Here is a 1,430-nt window from a genome sequence, read left to right on the forward strand (position 1 = left end):
GTCAAGTTCTTTCAACTTATAGCTTTACTGAAATTCGCCAGTTAAGTTTTTGGAAACTTCAAAGTATATCGAGCTATCGAAATTTCGAGGATTATACAAGTATATCGAGATTTCACTTTTTATCGGATTCTATCGAGTTACCAAAGTGTAACGAGTTATCCGGAACAACATCGGAATTTACTTAACTATCAAAATTAATCGAGTTATCGAAATTCGTAAGGTTATCGAAAGTATATGGAGTTATCGATTTATGTCGATATATGTTAATTTCTAAGTTATCGAGATTAATCGAGTCTTTGAAATGCACAGTTATCGAAATTTAGGGTAGGGGCAAGTATGTATGTATGTAGGATTTTGTAATATTTTTTAAACGATATATCATTTATAGAAATGCCCAATTTCTCATGTACAGAAATTATAAAATTAAAACTAATTTAGCGGTTTTATGGGGTTCCGAAAAAATGTGTAAATGTGTATGTAATAACTTCCTGTTAGGCGTTCAAAATCGCATGGAATAAATTTAAATTTTTTCGGCGCACGGTGTTACGGTGTAATGCACATACATACGTATGTAAATACTATGTGCATGTTTACACAAATTTAAGTAGGTACTTAAGTACAACTTCAAATTTGCGATTCAATCAAAGCTTTGACTATTTAAACTTGCCCTTTGTAATGAACGAGCAACAGTCAAGCTATAGAAAGCAATTAATAAATTACCAAATCATTGAACTAGATACTATTTCCGAATGTTTGCATTTTCACCAGCCCCTTTAGCAACTTTAGCAACTTGAAAATGCATTGCCACAAAATGCAATTCAATGAGTGCCATTTCCGCATGTCAACTAAACGCACAAACAATTGGTGAACTATTCATGCGATAGCAAGTGTAGTTCGTAACTTCAATCCACTAACTTCGAGTGGCATCAATAAAAGCATCGAATTAATCGGAGCGGATTGGTCAAATATGTACGAGTAAAACGCATAGCAAAACCACTTCAATGTTGTCAATTCTGTTTAGATTAACTAAGAAGCAAATGTTGCAGGAAGCATTGTTGCATGCTGTCAATTACTTAGCTAAGCAAAAGAAAATAGAATAGGTGGCGAGCGTATCTCAAATACATTTGCATACATACGTATATGTATGTATTTATGTATATGTATGTACATTAGGGTGGTGCAAGTTTTGTACAGTGGGAAAAAATGGCATCATCTTTTGAAGTGAAACAACTTCTTTAGTTGAGAGTAAATTGGCAAATTCAACGGAAACTGCACACGGAAATAGTGCAACGGAAATGGTGCAAGAGAAATTGCACACGGAAATGGTTGGTAGGGAAACCAATACAAGATTTAAAGTAAATTTGAACACGTACACAGTTAAAGAAAAGGATAAAGGCAGAAGTAAAAATAAAATCAAAGATGCGTAAAAA

The sequence above is a fragment of the Rhagoletis pomonella genome, unplaced genomic scaffold (assembly GCF_013731165.1).
Source record: "Rhagoletis pomonella isolate Grant_MI unplaced genomic scaffold, Rhpom_1.0 Rhpom_scaffold_00007, whole genome shotgun sequence".
Taxonomy (NCBI): domain Eukaryota; kingdom Metazoa; phylum Arthropoda; class Insecta; order Diptera; family Tephritidae; genus Rhagoletis; species Rhagoletis pomonella.